Genomic DNA, 11,412 nt, shown 5'->3' with positions numbered 1-11,412 from the left:
AAGAGGCCCTCGATCAACAAATGAACGAGATGATGGATAACTTTCCCCAGATCCTTCGGTCGACTTCAGTGGGCAAAGCATCTTCATCCAACAATAAATTCGAAGGTGAAATCCCCTTTAAGGTACAGGTTAACTTTGGCATTCATATATTTTAACCCCAAATAGACATAGATGTTGTAGATAGATGGTTAAGTCTACTGGAAGGAAATTTTTTGGTCCATAATTTTTGCAATAGGAAAAATATTACTTTTTCACTCCTCAAAGATGCCACCACGTTAAGGACTTGTTGGAAACCTACTTTGAGTAGAGGGATGAGAAGGAACCCTCACTATTTTTAGCCACACCCACTTGGAATTCTTTCCTAGATTTTATCAAGGAACAATATCACCTTGTCAAGAGCTATGAATATAAGTACATAAAATGGACCACATTACGACAAAGAAGGGACGAAGATGTGTTGAAGTTCACAAATATATTTCATACCCTTCACATGAAGTTGGATATCAAGGATTTTGAGCATCATTTGGTACTCAAGCACCTTGGTTGTCTACAAAAATATCCAAGATGAGATGGAGTTTCTGGACATCTCATTTCTAACCACCACATACTGATATGTTGTCAATATCAAGTAGAAATTTAAACAGAAGAAGTGAGACTTTGGATATGTGAATCTGAAGCATGAGAAAGGAACCCCATACAACAAAAAAAAGGATAAAGCCAAGGTGGGTTGACCGAGGACAACCTAAAAAAGGCATAAGTAAATAATATCACCATGAAGATGAAGGAGACTGGAAAATGGGGTGAGTTCCACAAAAGCCCCACTCATAAAATAAATTGTGCCAAGCAATCAATGGTGGCTGAGTTGAAATCTTTATAGTATGATGCATGTTTTGACCCTGAGTTGGAACCCAACAAATGGAATGACAAAGGGAAGAAAAGTATTGATGCAGAGTCCAATTCCACTATTTCCACCACTAAGGTTGAGAATATTGAGCTCGAAGATCCAAAGGAGGGGGAGAATATCTTCCTCTCACATATGTGGGTGAAGATTTATCCTCTATAGTTCATTGTCGAAAATGGGAGATAAAATAATCACATCTTAGTTGAGTTCGTGAAGAAGTTGGATCTACCGACAACACCATAGCCACCATTGTCCACCATCTGATGGATCCATCAAGGGAAAGATATCTACGTCAACCAATAGTGTCACCTTCCCTATAACATGAAGCCCTTCATGAATGAGGTATTGTGTGACATTGCTACCCTTGAAGTTGGTGATGGGTTATTAGGCCAACCATACTTGTGGAAGTGTCATGTTGTGTTTGAGTTTAGGCCTCACACTATTATTATCACTTTAGGAAGTAAGCTATATAGGATATTGGAGGTAGTTTCACCTACCGCCATTTCTTGATCTCTGCTAAGTAATGTCGTAAGAACATCTCCTGGACTAGAAATCTTTTTTTTTTTCTTTCTGATCTTCTCCCAAAGTAAGGGGAATATTGTGGCCACATCCATGGCCCATGGGAAGGGTTCCTTCATGGAACAAAAGTAGGTAGATTAGGTCATGGAAGAATACACAGACATCTTCTCATCACCCATAGGGGTACCTTTTCACTGTAAGGTCATGTAGTCAATCGATCTGACTCCTAGGGAACCTCTACTCAATGGGCCAATAAACTGTTGCCGTCTTCTAGAAAACGAATAAATCAAGTGACAAATCTAGAAGTTTATACAAAAATGGCACATCCTATCAAGTTCCTCACCTTGTGGGAGATGAATTGTACTTGCACAGAAAAAGGATGGACTTGGAGACACTACATTGATTATCATGCACTAAATATGATCACTGTTAGGAAAAGGTACCCAATCCCAGAGATTGATGACCTTCTTGACCAGCTCAAGGGGTCCAATTACTTCACTAAGATTTATTTGAAGTGTAGAAATTCCTTGTAGATTCAAACTTCTTATGTAATATGCTAAAACAAAAGACTTGAATCTACTCTACTAATCAGTGGAAACAATTAATAGATCAAGAAATCACAAAACATACAAGAGAAAGAATTCAATCAAAACATTACACAATGATTTCCTGGGGAAATACACAACTAAAAACCCCTGCTATTTGTATATTGCATTAGTCAGAAAACATGAGAAGATTACAATTCTTTTCTCAAGCTCGAGAAACCTATGCACTATCTCTATCTACCTCACTACTTCCTAGACAAGCCTTGGCCAATACTTAACCAATTTTCCACTTGCCCAAGTCCCTATTTCCTTGCGTTGTTTCCTTGGGAATTAGCCCCTATTAATTAGGGAATTTAATCAATTGGAATTATGCAATCCATCATAGGACTTCCTTTGAGTGCATGCACCACCTGTACAATTTGGATGATTATACAATTAATACACAACCCTTGAACTCCAATCTCAACTAGGAAACTCTCAGACCACACATGCATGAGTTATTTATGTCTGTATTATCAGTTAACTCGTTGAGCACATGAAACAACACCCCAATGTTAGACCTCTTACTAGTTCTTCCAACAATTGGAACTAGTTTAACTGACTTTAACTCAGTTACACTGAATTAATTAATTACAACTCAAAATAAACTCAACTAGGGCTCCTATAAAGTAGGAGACACTATACATGACTCAAGTTAGACACCTAGCTCAAATTAACTGAACCAACTAAGTCAAATTAACTTATTTTACTCGTACAAGTTGTCATGTGATGTGGAATTAAAATTTTTCTCCTAATTTAATTCAAGGGAAAATTAAATCAGGGTTTTTCTTGTTGCATTTTCAACACTCCCTCTCAATAAGAAAGGTATTATTGTCGACCCTGATACAGTACCTTTGGAATGTACTGAATGCAACACCTCTCATTGTTTTTGTTGCTACTGCAACATCTGCAACCGAGAATAAAAAATAAATAAAAATAATCACTGAATCAATATGAAACTGTCTACTTGGAAAAATGTGTTGCTACTGACTCTGCTACTAAGCCTCCTACTCTATTTCAACTATGCTCTGCACTCCTTAGTATCTAACTGAAACTGATCCTCCTATTATTTAATACTTTGGGCCCCCGTAATAAGGTAATGATCCATGATTAAAAAAAACCTCAATGGACCCTGCCCAAATTTCTGCAACTCTTAGGACTATTGCTTCACATTTCCCCACCTCACACCTAGAGGTATGGTTGCATGTGATCCCTCTATCCACTTGGCTCAAAATCCCCCCTATTAGAGGTCTATGCTTGAGTGGAGGTTTCCACTTTGTCTCCTCTCTGCTTCTCCAATTATGGTTTCTCCACAACTTGTTGAGGCTACTTCCGAGGCTCCATTTTGAGAGGTAAATTAGGCTCCCTCTCAACTATCAAGTCTCTAACCTTTTCCTTTCTCCTCATGGCTTTTCATGCATCTTCGAACTCAAGTGCATACATGTTCTTGATTCACACACCGATCTGCTTCACATGTCCCATGGCGGTGTGTCCAAGGAAAACCTTCCCTTTACTAAATATCACTCACATCATAGCCACGATCTTCCAATACCATGATAGAAACACGATTATTTTTTAGTCTTGGAACAAACATCACATCCTTGATTCTAAGAGGGGAGTCAAACTCCCTCTAAAAAGTAACTATACCGATATCAGTCACACTATACCTCCCACCATATCCAAACTCAATATTTTGCTTGAGGTCTTTCTCCTCCAAGGCACTGAAGAGATCTCTATTCCCGTCATGTGGAATGAGGAATCGTTATCAAGATACCACATGATTCCCATTAATGTGCTTTCCATGAATGCAATGAGAGTAAAATCAAGGTTGAATTGTGAAGCTAGAGCTTCACCTACTGTTGCTACTATGGGCTCCTTCTTGTTTTTCTTCTTCTATTTACATTTCATAGCATAGTGCCCAAATTCATGATAGTGAAAGCACTTGATGTTTGGAAAGTCTTTCTTATTTCCCTCCTCGCATTGGGACTTCTTTCCCTTGGATTTCTATCCTTTGCTTACTAATTCAAGGTTGTCTTCCACTTCTTTGGATGAGGTCCCATCTTGGCTGTCTTGCCTTATTTCTTCCTTCACTAGATTAGACCATAACCCCTCCCAACTTGGTAGTTTTTCTCTACCATTAATGAAATATTGATAACTGTGTCAGCTCTTTGGAAGACTCAACAGAGCTAGAGCTATCAAATCTTCTTCTGGAATAGTAATACTGACCCTGCCAAGTTCATCACAACACTGTGTAAAATTGCTCCAGTACTACGGAATTGTGTCATTATTTTGCATCTTGATGCTTCAAAGCTTTGTCCTTTAGTGCCAACTTCCTGTGGTCACTCTTTCTCTCAAACAAGTCGGTCGGTGTTTTCCACATCTCTAATGGAGTTTCCTTCCCTTGGATATTTGAGAGAATATGATCTTAAACTCACTCTAATATGATCCTCCTCGCTTTAGCTACATCCTTCTTCCACTAAATGAGATCATGGGCAGAAGATGTTGGGGGTTTTACTACAACTATCTTGATGTAATCTAATAGCCCATGGGCATCTAATTCTACCTCCATGTGGATCTTTCATGCCCTAAAATTTTTGGTTCCTTCCAGAGCATACTCAAGCTTGAGTTTGGTGGAAGTCATCTCTTCAGTCCTAGAGAAATCCGGTGGAATTGATCTTGAAATTCAAACATCCTGCGCAAAATTCAAATTCTCCTCTTCTATTGTGATTTCAGCTTTGATACCATGTAGATTCAAACTGCTTATGTAATATGCTAAAACAAAACACTTGAATCTACTCTACTAATTAGTGGAAACAATTAATCGATTGATAAATCATGAAGCATAGAAGAGAAATAATTCAATCAACACATTACACAATGATTTCCTAGGGAAAGCCACAACTAAAAACCCCTGCTATATTTATATTTATATAAAAGTTCTCCTTGGATTTGAAGGTGGTATTACATATTGTTATTGATTTAATATTTTTACACTTATATAATAGTTTTTTGATTTACTACCAAAATGTGCTTACAATTACTATATAGAGATTTTGGACTTTAGTTTGACTATAGTTTCTGAACTATATGTAGTACAATTGCATTGTTAAGTCAAGGACATTGGTCTTACCACATATAAACAATCGATATTTACTAATAGCTTAGCACTATATAAATATAACTTATCAATATGTGTTTCCCAACTTTTATATATATACAACATAGACATTGGATGTAACTATATAAAAATGGATTACTTTATACCTTGTTCAATGTGGTATAATTCCTTTTTTTTAACACAATGAATGTAACTATGGTTTATATTTTTGGAAGTTTCCATACTTAAGCAGGAAATTCCATCCTATTGCGGTGTACACATTTTATATTGAACGATGTTGATTAAAAGGAACTTGATCCATGATTCCCGTTAAAACTATGGTTTCAAGAAGGGTTTAATGAATTTTTGAGGATTTTGGTTGTGCCATTTCATTTCTCCCTCTTTTGTATTTTGAGGACTTGTCACTCTGCAGCTATGGTTTACCTTAGTATTCCAATGACATCCAAAATTGGCGATAGAAGTGTTAGTAGGTGTAACTTGAACACCAGGTTTTGTTGGCTTCATGCAACTAGCATTTGTAAATTTTATATGCTGCTACCTGTTGCGAAAGAAAGTTTTTCTCCATGGCATAATATCATCCCTTTAAAGGTAAATCTGTAGCTACAATCTCAATAATTCTTCAGTATTTTATGTTAATTCATCTCTATCCACATTATTTATCTATGACTATGTTATCTGTGTTTTAATTTATAAGTTGCAGGACCAGGGTTTGAGCTATTCATCACGTGGGCAATGGAGGAATATAGCTGGGTGCTTCTTCTACCAAATTAATAGTAATTCTATCGGTAGAACTATCTCTTGTGATTCCTATAGTACTCTTTTCTTTTGATAATTTGTACTTCGTCTATTGGTATATAATACCTTTGTATATTATTTTTTAAAATCTGAGAACAAAGGTTGACCCTATCGAAACCCTAGAAATTGTTTTTATAATTGTCAATGAGGGTTTTAAACTATTTGTTATTCATTATATAATGTCTTCTATAGTTGATTTCTGGGAATTCCTATAGTTACTTATAGGAATTCCAAGATCATACTTTAATTTTTTTTTTTTGTTTGTTGTTTTCATTTTCGAATTACGCCATAAGGGTATAAAATTTGTTATGTCGTAAGGGTTTTGAATTCGTTCTCATTTTTTTGGAATAGATTGCTACATAAATAGTATTGTTGTTATAATTACCAGGGTTTAACATAGCCCATTGATACCAATTCTTTCAAGGTTTTTAGAGTTTTATATTTGGTTATATTTCTCTAGACTAATTTTCTCTTGTATATTTTTTTTTGTGCAGAAGGATACCACAAGAATGCTTGAAAAATCCCACAGAAGATAAATTTTATACCAAATTTCCCATTGTTCTCTTGATATTACTATTTTATCAATTTAGAAATTTTCTTATACATAATGAATTTCTTTTTGTTTGTTCCCAAGTATCAATCATGGTATGGCCTAACTATCATTCATTTATAGTAGCATTTATGCTATAAATGTGTTCATCTCATTATATCTGGCTAATCAATTTTTCACATCTTACAGGTCGACAAATAATCACAACTATTCTGGTTATTCCTTATAAACGAATAATTTTATTTTGTTTCAGAAATCTGGAGCAAAACTGCAATTTCATGTTTTCATTTCTTTGGCTTGAAATAATTATATTAGTTTTTTCTCCCAATTTGGATTTCTTTCTTTTTACCACTCCATAGGAATGAAAACCATGTATATATTATGGATCCAAGCCTATAGTTTCTTTATTTGAATTAAGTTAACTCTTGTCATACTGATTTAAATTATAAAACCTACTCTTAGGGTTATATATACATATATTTATAATTTTATTGACTTTATATTTAAATGCAATATTTTGTGTGTTAATTTCATTTATTACAAGCATGTATTTACTGATCACTCAGCTATGGATATATCCTCTATCGTCATTCAATTTTGTTTCTACAAATTTTTTATGATTGTGTGTTCTTTCTGGTACTTATTTGTTCTCCTCTTAATCCATATTATAGTAGGTTCCTTTTTAATAATTTCCTGTATTCCTTTACTATAGTTTTAATCAATGTCTCTACATTGATTATTATCTATTTCATTTAGAAAATAAATATTTTATATCATTGTTTTTAAGGGAATTATTTCCAGACATTAAAAGGTCGCAGTCTTTCCTTCAATGTCTCCAATTACTTTCAGTTTTCGAACTCATCTCCATCTTCTTCAATCAATACAAGCGTTCACATTGTTTTCTAAAATATACACCTACTTCTTGACTAATTTATAAAGAACTCATCATTAAGCGTTTTCTCGATTTTATCTCTTGGGTTCTGTACTTGTAATAGATAAATATTACATTCCTAGATTTTAGAAAAGAAGAATTTATAGGCCTCATGCCTATTGTAAAATCTAAATCTTTTTCAATAAAAAATATTTCTTTCTTTATTTCTAATACACAAGGACTGATCCTTCTATCTCCAATGCAATGCATTGTCAATATTTTCAATTTCTAAAACATTACAAGTTTTTCTACAATATTTCTCTTTCACTTCATATTCAAAATAAAATTACTTCAAAATAAAGGAAGTAGGTAAACAACATACTCTGTAACTACTTGTATCAGTACATTATTCCAACTTCAATATGTGCATTTAAAAATAAATCGCATGTCTCTATTTCCTGGGTTCCCTTTTCCTATTTATATTCACATGTATAATTAAAGCACAAAGCATAAAAACTAGAATGAAGTCTAGCCACATAGAGATATACTTCTCTGCATGTTACTATTTACTTGTCCATTATTCATCAAATAATTGTACCCAAAAAAAAATTTGTTGTTCATTATGGTTTCCACATATTATATAGAAATAATACACTTTCATTTCTCTAACAAATGAGTAAAAAATATTTAACAAATTACTATAACTGAAATAGTACACTGTTTACTTGTCCATTATTTATTAAATAATTGTACTCAACAAATTTTTTGTTGTTCATTCTAGTTTCCACATATTATATAGAAATAGTACACTTTCATTTCTCTAACAAATGAGTAAAAAATATTTAACATATCACTATAATTGAAATAGTATATTGTTTACTTGTAAATTATTTATTAAATAATTGTACTCACAATTTTTTTGTTTTTCATTATCATTTCCACATATTATATAGAAATAATACACTTTCTTTTTTTTTGTAAGCTTCGGTAGGACCCTCTCATTTTCCACTTTTTACAACCTCCGCAGGATTCGAACTTGACTGGGGGGTGTGAAAGCCATCCGCCCCAGCCATTACATCATGCACGTCATGTGCAGAAATAATACACTTTCATTTCTCTAACAAATGCATAAAAAATATTTAACAAATTACTATAATTGAAATAGTATCTTCAATGCACACAATAAACTATGAAATGAAAGAGAAATAGGAACACATTTTTATTCTTAACATAACATGAGAAATAGATTTAGAAAAAACTGACTTGATAATAATTATCAGAAACATGTGGCTAATTACTTGGCTTTTCCCAAACTTGACACAACAACTAATGCTTTTCTCCTCGAGCAAACTACGCTTGCAATTTCTTTTTGTCTATTCTCCTTACTTCTCTTCAGTCTCTCCAATTTTTCTCTCAGAAAAAAATGAGAGAAAAGAAAGAGAATTCTCAAATAATATCCATCTACCACTCTTTGGGTGGTTACTAAATTCCTCCACCTCACCAATAGGTGGCAAGTAGTTAACTTCTCATTAATGAGCTCTTGTTTCCCACTTTGAAATATAACTCCCTATCTTCTATGAAACTTATATTTGCCCAATATTATAATTTAGAAATAAATCTAATCACCAAGATTAGATGCCTAGGAATTGCTAATGGATAATACTATTTCTTTTAAAATAAAATTGCAGCCTTCTTTCCTCTTTCAACCATCTGTACTTAGCCATTAATTTCCTAGGTTTTTTATTTTTTTATTTACAAAATAAAAAAATAATTACAACTTTACACATAATTATTATCAGCTAAGTTGTTGATAATTAAATGTCTATCAATGTAGCATACTAAACTTAAAGCAAACCTATGAAAATTTAATTACAATAAAGTCATTAAGCTAAGGGATATCACATCCTCCCTTGCTTAAATTTGACACCATCCTGGTGTCCCAAACTGTTCTTTCTTCTTGGAAACTATTTCAGAATTTTAAAACATAGAAGGATAAGATTCTTGAAGAGAATCCTCTAACTCCTAGTTTTCTCTTATTGAGTGAAATGTTTCCCTTGACCCTTCAATTGCACCACATCTCTATTCCAGAGTGTAACCACACTTCGGTCTAGAATGCATAGTGGTTCTGCTAGGAACTCTGCCTCTGGTTCTACTTGTACATCATACCAATCAATTACATGAGATGGATCATGTGCATACTTTTTCAATAATGAAACATGAAATACATTATGAATTTTAATGTTGACTGATAAGGCTAGTTGATAAGAAACAGGTCCAACTCTGGCTAACACTTCAAAGGGTCCACAATATCTAGGAGATAACTTAGTACAACCACCAAGTCTGAGTGTACTCTTCTTAGGTTTAACCTTTAAGTATGCATGGTCTCCCACACTAAATTATTTCTGAGTTATTTTCAGGTTTGCATAGCTTTTTTGGCAATATTGAGTTGTTTTTAAGTTCTGCTTGACTTTCTTAACTATTTCTTCCATTTATTTTAATTTCGGGTCCTAATATCAATTTTTCCTCATGATGATCCCAACTTAATGGTACCTTGCATCTCCTTACATACATGACTTCAAAATGACTCATTTTTAAGGAGGTTTGATATCCATTATTATGGGAAAAATTCTACTAAATGCAAATAGTCCTCCCATTTAGTTTAATTGTCTTTTACATACATTCTTAGCACATCCTTTAATATTTGATTGGCCCTTTCTATTTGACCATCAATTTAAGGATGATAATATGTACTAAAATTTAACTTGGTTCCCATGTTTTCAAATAATCCCTTCCAAAATTTGGAGGTAAACTTTGCATCTCTATCTGAAATTACAACCTTAGGCACCCCATTAAGCCTGAAAAATCCCCTCATAAATATTCATGCAATGTTTATAGCCTTAAAATTGATTTGACTGGAATGAAGTGTGTTTCTTTACTGAGTTTGTCAACTACAATCATAATGACATCATGTTTTTTTCTACTTCTTGGTAGCTCAATAATAAAATCCATTGAAATGGTTTCCCATTTCCACTCTGGAATGGGTAATGGTTGTAGCAATCTAACAGGGTGTTGGTGAGATGCCTTGACTTCCTAGCATTATAGACATCTCGCTACATATTCAATTATCTCATTTTTCATATTTGGCCAATAAAAATCCTTTCTTAACATAGTGATCAACTGTTTATAACCAAGATGACCAATTATTGGCCTCTTATGTAGCTCATCTAAGATAATTTTTTCAAATTTATGTCATTTAGTATGTAAATTTTGTCTCTAAACAACTATAAAGCTTGACTGTTCACTGAAAATTTAGCTTCCTTTTCTTCCAATTTATCTATTTTCTACACCTTTTCCTTAATTTTTCAGATATTCTAAATCAGATTTTCCAGTTGTTTTGACTCTTTCTATCAAATCTGTTGACCAACTAATTTTTGTTGTATTGCAAATTTGATTAAGTTTTCAACTTAATGCATCAACTATTTTGTTTTCCTTCCCTTTTATGTGTGTGATCTCAAAATCATACTCACTAATAGATGCTAACTATATTTCTTATCTAGCATTTAAATTAGGTTGATGGAATAGATACTTAAGACTCACGTTATTTGTTCTTAGCTAGAATTTTCTTCCTATTAGGTAATGTCTCCAAATTTTAAATGTATGAATTATTGCTACTAATTCCATATCATGAGTAGCATACTTTTTCTCATGTTCTTTTATTTTTCTAGATTCATAGAAAATAACATGACTATCCTACATTAAAAATCTTCCCAGGCCTTCTTTACTTGCATTTGTACAAACCACAAATTCATTATTTGGATCAACTAGTTTTAGAATTGGAGTTGTAGTAAACAGTTGTTTTAATTTATCAAAAATAGATTGAGAATTTTGAGTACATTCAAATCTAATTCGATTCTTTTGTATATTAGTGATAAGATAAGAAAGTTGAGAGAATCCCTTTATGAATCTCCTATGATAGCCTGTGACGCCCATACAGGATTTGGCTTCTTCCACATTATTGGGTGTTGGCCACTCCACAATTGCTTTTATCTTCTTAAGATCTACAAAAATTCCTTC

Source organism: Pinus tabuliformis, chromosome 1_1 (assembly GCF_031772625.1).
Source record: "Pinus tabuliformis cultivar Carrire ecotype Pingquan chromosome 1_1, CPIR1, whole genome shotgun sequence".
NCBI lineage: Eukaryota > Viridiplantae > Streptophyta > Pinopsida > Pinales > Pinaceae > Pinus > Pinus tabuliformis.
This window is presented reverse-complemented; position numbering follows the sequence as displayed.